Source organism: Phyllobates terribilis, unplaced genomic scaffold (genome assembly GCF_046119375.1).
Source record: "Phyllobates terribilis strain yellow unplaced genomic scaffold, ASM4611937v1 Scaffold_10__3_contigs__length_209671492, whole genome shotgun sequence".
NCBI lineage: Eukaryota > Metazoa > Chordata > Amphibia > Anura > Dendrobatidae > Phyllobates > Phyllobates terribilis.
The window spans coordinates 145,747,701-145,758,134 of NW_027362770.1; positions in this window are offsets into that span (position 1 = coordinate 145,747,701).

The window sequence follows — 10,434 nt, forward strand, 5'->3', positions numbered from 1 at the left end:
TATAAACAAATCCACGGAAATGACATAATTCTCATTAACATAAAAAAAGAGTAGACCAATAAAAAAATTATATATAACAGAATTTACAACAACATACAAAAAATTAAGCAATAATAAACTCAAGTTGCACAATGAAAAAGAACAAGTGAATTCATATATTTAAATAAGTCGGGGATTATTTAAATATATGAATTCACTTGTTCTTTTTCATTGTGCAACTTGAGTTTATTATTGCTTAATTTTTTGTATGTTGTTGTAAATTCTGTTATATATAATTTTTTTATTGGTCTACTCTTTTTTTATGTTAATGAGAATTATGTCATTTCCGTGGATTTGTTTATAAATATCTTGACTGAATGTATTTAACCACAATTGAAAAAAGCCTTGGACAGGCTCAATCGTTACTGGCACCTCTTGGGTAGCTAACACATCTTTTACATGGGAGGCCAGACCTCTCCAGAAAATGGGAATGAGAGCTTTGTCTGGCCAATCCAACTCAGCTGCTAGGGTGCGGAAACGCACCGCATAGTCGCTTACGAAAGACGGAGCCTGACTAATAGCGAGAAGAAGCATGGCAGTGTCATTGGTGACCTCAGGACCCAAAAAGACCTGTTTGAGGGCTGTTGTGAAACCGGCTACAGTCTGCAGAACTGGATCCGACCGTTCCCAGAGTGGAGTAGCCCACTCCAGCGCCGGCTCGGAGAGCAGGGAAAATATAAAACCCACCCTGGACCTATCAGTGGGGTACACCTGCGGTTGTAACTCGAAGTGCACCGCACATTGATTGAGAAACCCCCGACAGGTCCGAGCGCTCCCAGAAAACTTACTTGGAAGCGCTAGGCAAGGAGTTGGGACAGGTGAGAGTATTAGGGCGGCTACCGTCTGGCCCACAGCCTGAGCGGTCAGAGTCGGAATGTCCAGAGTCGGCGCACATTGTTCTACTTGTTGCAACCGAGACTCCAGCTGCTGGATATAGCGTTGCATCGAGGATGAGCCGTTCTGACTCTGTGCAGTAGCCGATATACTCAGCCAGACCCTGGCCTAGTCTAAAGTTACGCTGGCGTGCCCTTTAATAAAATAAAATAAAACTTAAAGGACACATCGGGGTCCACCGGACTGCAGAGGAGCTGCAGCAGCTGAGTCCCAGAGGAATGTTCAGCTAAGCACAGAGAAAGAAATGAACTAGTGTGTTAAGTGCACACACTAGTAGTAACTAAACAAGGTACAATGCTGGGAGTTAGCAACACTCCAGAAACTAAACTAATAAACTTCTGTACTGCAAGACACCGCTGTGCAGAGCAGGAAGGAATTGGCAGCATGAAACGCCTGAGCACTAGATGGTGGCGTATAGAGCTGCAGATAGCTGCTGGCCAGGAAAGGCCTGGAACCTAAGTTCCTAAAGAGGAGGAGAATATCTGCAGCACCAAACACATGGGTGTAAAAGCGGCAGTGTGACCACGCATACAATGGCGGACCCTGGAATATTGGATCAGTAGCAAGGACGCCTCCGTGGCATGGACACAACCAGTGAACCGACACAGTAGAGCGTGCTGCTCACAGCATTCCCCTAGCCCTAATTGATGGCTAGGATGACTAGGGAGCTTTCAGCAGGAACCCTTGACAATGACTCTCACACACTGCATTTACTGCCAAAGAAATCAGCCCAGGTTAGAAAGAGATAGACTAGGCACCGGGGCGGAGCCCACGGAGCCCTTAAATACACTAGAGACAGCCCCAGTCCCCCAGGACAACCAACCACGCTATACCAGACAGCAGGGGGCGTGGCTTAGCGACACCTGCCCTTAGGGGGCGTGGCTTAGTGGCACATGACCGCAAGGGGCGTGGCTTAGCGGCACATGAGCAGAAACCACACTTAGAATCCCTAGAACGGAACCTAAATGCTGACAATTACTGACCAGCAGGAAAGGGACTGGCCGGACGCCGCGAGAAAGCCCTTCTCCTGCGTACCGGCCTAACACCCTTTTAATTTTGCTATTGGAATAAAGATTGCTGAATCATTTTTAATCCCCAAAATAATTGCTGCAACATTCGCTCCTCGTTGTTGTCACACCACACTGTGCCGGATTTACAAGGACCAGATTACGGTGAGCTAGTAAATTTCTATTTTCTTATAGTTTTTTTTTAACCAGATGTTTTAGCCTTATTCATCAAACGTAACTTTTTGAAATGTCACAAAATTGTTGCACAATCATACCATATTGGATTACAAAATCTGTCAATATTTTTTCTTTTTTTGCACCTTGGAAGATTAACTTGCAACATGTTAGAGGGTCACGCAACCTTTTGCTTTACAAAAAAAGAGCAAGTAGGAAAAAAAAGAGCAAAAAAGGCAAAAAACAAAAAAAGGAACATCTTTGATTTTGAGAAAAATCATCAACCGGCATGCATCCTTTTGAAGAATCTGGTGCGAAACCGTCAACCAATACCACATGACAAGAGAAAAGCCACTTAAAAAACACAAATGATGAATCAAGGCCTGAATCACGTAACTATTCATCCAGGTCCAAGTTCAAAGAGCTGGCCTCATGTTTGTTCTGCACAACATGGAATACGTGCACATTGATTCCAAAACTTTCATTTTTTAGTTAGCATGCTCTTTATAAATGTCTTTCAGTGAGAGGGTGACGGCTTGATTCTGATTGATTACTGTTTGCTATGGTAACTCATTTAAATTATTCCAGGTGTTCTTTGTGAACCGCACCACTACATTAAAACAATTGCAAAAAAGTAATTTTCTCATATATATATTACTCCCTTTTTCCAGCTTAGAAGATCACGGCTGCCGGGAAATAGATATTAGGAATCATTTATAAAACAACTGTCTCATATCTTCAGAATAAAAGATATAACATAAATGACGCAGGTATTCTCATTTATAAAGTGTATGTGATATTTTCTACAAATATACTAATATCCTAATAACAACCGATAAGTAGGGATGAGAGGTCACGTGGAAGTCCAGGTTCTGGTACCTGGAACTTGCTCGGTTCGGGTATCAGAACTATACCCGAACTTGAACCAGGGACCCGGACTTTTGAGCTGGAAAATTCTCTCTCTCTTGACTTTCCCTGGAACTCTGAACATTGCAACGGACTTCCAGAGAAGTCCATGTTCGGCTTTTAGCACAGGACAATAACTATCTGGTACCTGGAACTTGCTCGGTTTGGGTATCAGAACTATACCCGAACTTGAACCAGGGACCCGGACTTTTAAACTGGAAAATTCTCTCTCTCTTGACTTTCCCCGGAACTCTGAACATTTCAACGGACTTCCAGAGAAGTCCATGTTCGGCTTTTAGCACAGGACAATAACTATCTGGTAACTGGAACTTGCTCGGTTCGGGTATCAGAACTATACCCGAACTTGAACCAGGGACCTGGACTTTTGAGCTGGAAAATTCTCTCTCTCCTGACTTTCCCCGGAACTCTGAACATTGCAACGGACTTCCAGAGAAGTCCATGTTCGGCTTTTAGGACAATAACTATCTGGTACGACCCCCGAACTTAAAAGTTCGGGTTCGCTCATCTCTACTCATAAGACCTTGGATAGAGCGCAGAACGGTTTATATAAAGCAATGTGCCCCAAACATGTATTGAAAATTACAGCTTTCAGCCAAGTGCAGAATCACATGCATGCTTGGACTGGCCCACAGGAATACAGGAAAATCATCCGGTGGGCCACCTCTGTGCAAGAATAGGCCACCACCCTCTTATATGAGCCGTATTTAGCACAATATACTTGAATTGCTATGTACAAAGGCAGCATCTTATTCATTTAACAATCTACCCAATTCATTGTTATGTAAATGTTATTGAGGATAATGTCATATTTGCATGTAGCTGAAAAGTGGGGCAGTAAACAAGCAGAGCAGAGCAAAACCTACAGGTGCGGTAGACAAGCAGAGCAGAGCAAAACCCGCAGGTGCGGTAAACAAGCAGAGCAGAGCAAAACCCGCAGGTGCGGTAGAAAAGCAGAGCAGGGCAAAACCCGCAGGAGTGGTAGACAAGCAGAGCAAAACCCGCAGGTGCGGTAGACAAGCAGAGAAGAGCAAAACCCGCAGGTGCGGTAGACAAGCAGAGCAGAGCAAAACCCGCAGGTGCGGTAGACAAGCAGAGCAGAGAAAAACCCGCTGGTGCGGTAGACAAGCAGAGCAGAGCAAAACCCGCAGGTGCAGTAGACAAGCAGAGAAGAGCAAAAGCCGCAGGTGCGGTAGACAAGCAGAGCAGAGCAAAACCCGCAGGTGCGGTAGACAAGCAGAGCAGAGCAAAACCCGCAGGTACAGTAGACAAGCAGAGCAGAGCAAAACCCGCAGGTGCTGTAGATAAGCAGAGCAGAGCAAAACCAGCAGGTGCGGTAGACAAGCAGAGCAGAGCAAAACCCGCAGGTGCGGTAGACAAGCAGAGCAGAGCAAAACCCACAGGTGCGGTAGACAAGCAGAGAAGAGCAAAACCCGCAGGTGCGGTAGACAAGCAGTGCAGAGCAAAACCCGCAAGTGCGGTAGACAAGCAGAGCAGAGCAAATACACACAAGGTACTTACAATGAAGTAGCGAGTGGACACTAAACTCACAAACAGAAGTACAGAGACAATGAGTTGGAGTTAGGTGCAGGTTCAGACACTGCAGGAAAAGGGAAGATACGGACATAGAGACAAACAAGTAACAGGCTAGGACACTATTCAGACAGGAACTGAACCAGGAACAAGATACAGGAATGAGCCTGGGTACTCAGCCCCCAGAGTGGCGGAAACAGACTAGAAGTTACAGATGCAGGTAACGGGCCTGGGTATACAGCCCCCAGGGTGGTGGAACAGACTAGAAGTCACAGAAACAGGTAACAGGCCTGGGTATACAGCCCCCAGGGTGGCGGAAACAAACAAGATACAGGACAGGACCTGGCAACTCATTTGCACAGAACACACTGAAAGAAAGTGTTGCTCAGGCACCTCCTACTGGGTGGAGGGGGTTTAAGTATCCAGTGACTCACAGCAATAGGCTGGGGACGCATTAGGACTGTGCACACAGTATCTATAAGAAACAGGCAGTAACCGCGCTGCCACCCTAAGCAATCAGACAAGAGACATGCACACAGCAGGTACTGGAGCAAAGTGTGCAGCCTGGACTGATAGGTAAGATGGCGGTCTTGCATGGTGGGAGGTTGTAAGCCATGCCAGCACGCCTCCAGGGATATTTCAAGCTTCTAGAGGTAGTCACCGGAAATGGTCTTCCAACAATCTTGAAGGAGATTCCATAGATGCTTAGCACTTGTTGGCCCTTTTGCCTTCACTCTGCGGTCCAGCTTAGCCCAAACCGTCTCGATTGGGTTCAGGTCTGGTGACTGTGGAGGCCAGGTCATCTGGCGTAGCACCCCATCACTCTTCCTCTTGGTCAAATAGCCCTTATACAGCCTGGAGGTGTGTTTGGGGTCATTGTCCTGTTGAAAAATAAATGATGGTCCAACTAAACGCAAACAGGATGGAATAGCATGCCGCTGCAAGATGCTGTGGTAGCCATGCTGGTTCAGTATGCCTTCAATTTTGAATAAATCCCCAACAGTGTCACCAGCAAAGCACCCCCACGCCATCACACCTCCTCCTCCATGCTTCACGGTGGGAGCCAGGCATGTAGAGTCCATCCGTTCACCTTTTCTGCGTCGCACAAAGACATGGTGGTTGGAACCAAAGATCTCAAATTTGGACTCATCAGACCAAAGCACAGATTTCCTCTGGTCTAATGTCCATTCCTTGTGTTCTATAGCCCAAACAAGTCTCTTCTGCTTGTTGCCTGTCCTTAGCAGTGGTTTCCTAGCAGCTATTTTACCATGAAGGCCTGCTGCACAAAGTCTCCTCTTAACAGTTGTTGAAGAGATGTGTCTGCTGCTAGAACTCTGTGTGGCATTGACCTGGTCTCTAATCTGAGCTGCTGTTAACCTGCGATTTCTGAGGCTGGTGACTCGGATAAACTTATCCTCAGAAGCAGAGGTGACTCTTGGTCTTCCTTTCCTCATGTGAGCCAGTTTTTTTGTAGCGCTTGATGGTTTTTGCAACTGCACATGGGGACACTTTCAAAGTTTTCCCAATTTTTCTCACTGACTGACCTTCATTTCTTAAAGTAATGATGGCCACTCGTTTTTCTTTACTTAGCTGATTTTTTCTTGCAATAATACAAATTCTAACAGTCTATTCAGTAGGACTATCAGCTGTGTATCCACCAGACTTCTGCACAACACAACTGATGGTCCCAACCCCATTTATAAGGCAAGAAATCCCACTTATTAAACCTGACAGGGCACACCTGTGAAGTGAAAACCATTTCCGGTGACTACCTCTTGAAACTCATCAAGAGAATGCCAAGAGTGTGTGACGCGCCCCTGGGCCTGTGCTGTGCCGGGGATACCCGGAGCCGGATCGCTGGTGGGATGCTGGGGGTTGTAGTCTCAGTGTGGCAGCGACCCGGTCCGTGGCTCAGGGTGGTCAAACCAGTGGCAGTCTTAGGTAATAACAATGTCCGACTACGCCACCGTGGATTGCGGTCAGTGGGGACCGCCGCTGCGCTGCCGACCGCTGAGGCTGATGTTGTTTGCGCAGCCGAGTATGGGATAACTCCTCACGGGAGAAGTATTGCCTCAGGGCAGCTAATGTGAGAGATGATGGGAGTGATGGTGTGAGGGTCCCAGTGCTAATAGTGCTGGTGCGGCAAGGAATCACAGAGACGTGAGGTGCAGTTCAGGGTCTTTACTGATGGTACAAGGCAGACCCTCCCGGGAGTACTGGCTAGTATAAGGGGCCTGGTCAGTCTGCGAGCAAGCAGGAGTTCCCCTGGCCAGGTGGAGTTGTAGGCCTCCCCGTTTATCTGCACTCTTCCTGGCTACCTTGCTGTCAGCGGTTACAAGTAGTCCACGTCCCTGAGTATACCGTGTGGTGCTCACCCGTATGGCTGGTGACTTGGGGCCTTCTGTTAGCCTCCTATCCTGGATGGCGGCGCTGGTCCCTTCTTTGTGACTGAGCCTCCGGGCTTCTATGGCCAGAGGACCTGGAATCCCCTGCCGGCTGGTTTCTGCTGCTGGGTATATATATCAGTCCCCACAGCCTCGGACTCCTGTGTCCGGTTTTAGTAACTTCAGCCAGGGCGAGCTATATCTCTGCTCACAGCCCCTGGCCTTCTGCTGCTGCTCCTACAGAGCTCCTGATCTCACTTTCCCTCTCCAGGCTCTGACTACTCTAATCCCGCCCCAGACCCAGTTTTATAAGGGCAGATTCATCTCCTCCCAGGTCTGGGTGGGAAGCGTTGCATGCTTAGGGCTCCTGACCAGAGAAACCTCCCACTTGCTCCCAGACATAATATCTCTATTATTGTGGTAACCAGACCCCTGGGGTGCCACATTCCCCCCTAGTAAATTTTAGTACTCCGGGACTAAACACATTTTTTAAAGAAACATAAATACAGGGTATAACAATAACAAGACAACATATTTACAAGAAGCTTCAGTTCTTTAAAGGTCACGGCGTGTCCGCAACCGGGTGTCCATATCACCCAAGGTGAAGTTTTAAGCGAAGTAGGGGACCTGTCCAAAGCAAACTCCTTGCGTTGACCTTGGGCGTGGCTGCAAGGGTAGACTAACTACTTTGGGCCGCAAGGAGGCCACGCCAGACAGGTTTTCTCTTCCGCGGCCGTCTTCGCAAGAGGCACCAAGGTGCAACTATCTACAAAACTGTTCCGGTTATCCAGTGTCCATAACCTGTTAGTCCAAATAAATCTGCAGGGTAACCGAGAAACATAATTAGTAACAGGCAACAAACATAAACCATAAACAGTTAACAGATAAATTCACAGTACATTAGTTTAGATTCTCCAGCAAGCGGGCATCTGACCTCTAGTGACTCTAGTGGACCTACGGAGCTCACTAACTGGTTCTGCACTACAGGGTGTAGGGGAGGTTGTAGGTAAGCTGGGCAGCTGTCTGCGCACTCTTTGGCTCACTAGGGGCACAGCAGGCTCACTACTAGCAGAGGGTTGATCCTCCTGTACTGCTGATGTGGACTCTTCTGCCTTTTGGGCCGGCTGCTCTTCCAGCTCTACCGGTTCCTCTGTAGGCACTTGCGGGGCTGGCTGGAGAAAGGTGAGGACGGGTACCACGACAGCGCCATTTACTTGTGTCCAAGACCGGGGGAAGTCTGCGAGTACGGTACTGATCATTTCTTCCCTTTCCTCTGCGGGTTGAGGGTTTTCTTGATCTTCTTCAGGGCTTTGCAGCTGCTCGGGACACTTCTTCAGGTGGTCTCTGGAGACAATGGCTGTGGTTTCTCCTCCATCCTTACTGATTACGCAGATTTTTGGGTTCTCATGGCTTGATGGCAGTACGGTGTACGGGTCCTTCTCCCACTGGTCGTCCAACTTGTGGAGCCGCCTCTTCCTCTTCAAGACCTGCTCTCCAGGTACCAGGGGAACAGCGGGAGCATACTGGTTATAAGCCTTCTCTTGCTTTTCTCTAGCTTGAGACAGACTTCGCTCGACGCTCTCCTGTACTTTCCGATACTGCTGCTGCCGTTCTGTATCCCAGTCTGCCTCTGGCGAGGTGTCCTCAGGTGTCAGGACTCCCATATCCAGGTCAATAGGCAGCTTACCAGGTCTTGCTCTCATTAGGTAAGCCGGGGTACAGTTGGTGGAACCTACAGGGATGTGGTTATACAGGTCCACCAGATCGGGCAGTTTCTCAGGCCACAGACTGCGTTCTTCCAGGGGCAATGTTTTTAGCAGATCTATCACCACCTGGTTCATCTTCTCGCAGAGTCCATTGGTTTGAGGGTGATAGGGCGTTGTTCTTATCTTCTTGCAGCCATACAGATTGCAGAACTCCTGGAAGACCTCCGCTTCGAAGGCTGGTCCTTGGTCTGTCAACACTTGGTCCGGGTACCCGTGTGGACGGCAGAAGTGCTGCTGGAAGGCTCTAGCTGCTGTTTGAGCCGTTAAGTCCTTGACCGGGACCACCACCAGGAACCGGGAGTAATGATCTACGATTGTGAGGGCGTAGACATACCCAGATCTGCTTGGAGCCAGTTTCACATGGTCCAGGGCTACCAGTTCCAGTGGCTGTCTGGTGATGATGGGCTGCTCGGTCTTTTCAGGGGGAACCAGTGGATGTCGTGTATCTCGACTTCTCAAAAGCGTTCGATAGCGTGCCACATAATAGGTTGGTATACAAAATGAGAATGATGGGGCTGGGGGAAAATGTCTGCAAGTGGGTAGCTAACTGGCTAAAGGATAGAAGGCAGAGGGTGGTTATAAATGGAATATACTCAGATTGGGTAAGCGTCACTAGTGGGGTACCACAGGGGTCTGTACTAGGCCCAATGTTATTTAATATCTTTATTAACGACATAGTCAACGGGATAAATAGTAAAATATCAATATTTGCAGATGACACAAAGTTATGTAAAACAATTAATACAAAAGAGGACAGTGCAGACCTACAGAGGGATTTGGATAAGCTGGGTAGGTGGAGCATTAAATGGCAAATGAGGTTTAACGAGGAGAAATGTAAGGTCATACATATGGGAAGGAAAAATGGAAGTCACCAGTACTCACTGAATGGGAAATCATTGGGGAATTCAAAGATGGAAAAGGACTTGGGCATCTTGATTGATAGCAAACTAAATTGGAGTGCCCAAAGTCAGGCCGCTGCTGTAAGGGCAAACAGGGTAATGGGATGTATCAGAAGAGGTATAGCTGCAAAGGATGAGAACATTGTTCTTCCACTGTACAAAGCACTGGTCAGACCACACTTGGAATACTGTGCTCAGTTATGGGCCCCAATATATAGAAAGGATATAAATGAGCTTGAAAAGGTACAAAGGAGGGCAACAAAATTAATAAAGGGAATGGAGGGACTGCAATACCCAGAGAGGTTGGCAAAACTAGGACTATTCAGCCTGGAAAAGAGAAGGTTGAGGGAGGACATAATAAATGTGTACAAATATGTTAGGGGACAGTATAGAGATCTTGCCCGGGATTTGTTCAAAAGGAGGGATATTACGGTAACAAGAGGGCACTCACTAAGACTGGAAGAGAAAAGGTTTCAGCACCAGCATAGGAAGGGGTTCTTTACGGTAAGAGCAGTGAGAATATGGAATTCACTGAGTGAGGAGACGGTAATGTCGGATTCACTAAACCAGTTCAAGCGGGGACTGGATGCATTTCTAGATACCAGGCAGATTTCAGCATATACTTAAAAATAAAATAAAATAGTAGGTTGATACAGGGATTTATTCTGACTGCTGGTTTCAGAGTCGGGAGGGAATTTTTCCTCAGGTGAAGATTGGCCAAATCATTTGGGGTTTTTGCCCTCCTCTGGATCAACTTTAGCAATTACAGAACTAACAGGTCGAACTTGATGGACGCAAGTCTTTATTCGGCTTT